Raw genomic sequence first — 609 nt, 5'->3', positions numbered from 1 at the left:
ACCACTTGAAACTAGGTTTAATTGACAAAGCACTTCTCAGGAATACAAAATGGGCAATGACAGAAATTATTCCCAATGCATTGGCCCTCCCAGAACCCCCAATCGTACATCTAGGCTACCCCAGGCCCAGTTGGAATCCGTCCTCAACAACAACAACAACAACAACGCAGGAACGCACGTGTTCATCAGATAATTTTCAGATATTGTCAATGCTTTTTTGAAATTCTAAAGGAGTTAAGGTAATTTAATTAGATCAAAAAGAAAAGTGTTGTTCAAAATATAACAGACCCCTTGTGTGTACATGTATGAATATAGCTAGAGACCCCATAATCGCCATGACCCCATCATCAAGCGATGCATGGTAGGCTATATTAGGCCTATATAGGCCTGTACACCCCGGGTGTACACCATACCTTGCCTATACCTAAATCCATGATATCTAATGTGAAAATAGGATAAGCCCTACGGTTCATGTATCTTATAGGTTATCTGTTTTAATGTGTGCAAGACATGTCAGATGTGCATAGATCTGGATCATTTTGCAGGAGGACTTTCCTTGTAGGTAATACAAGACATAGTGGCGCATATTATTGTGGTTTCTATTTATAT

The sequence above is a fragment of the Priapulus caudatus genome, unplaced genomic scaffold, assembly GCF_000485595.1.
Source record: "Priapulus caudatus unplaced genomic scaffold, Priapulus_caudatus-5.0.1 Scaffold171, whole genome shotgun sequence".
Classification (NCBI taxonomy): Eukaryota; Metazoa; Priapulida; class Priapulimorpha; order Priapulimorphida; family Priapulidae; genus Priapulus; species Priapulus caudatus.
Note: the sequence above shows the minus strand (reverse complement) of the source record.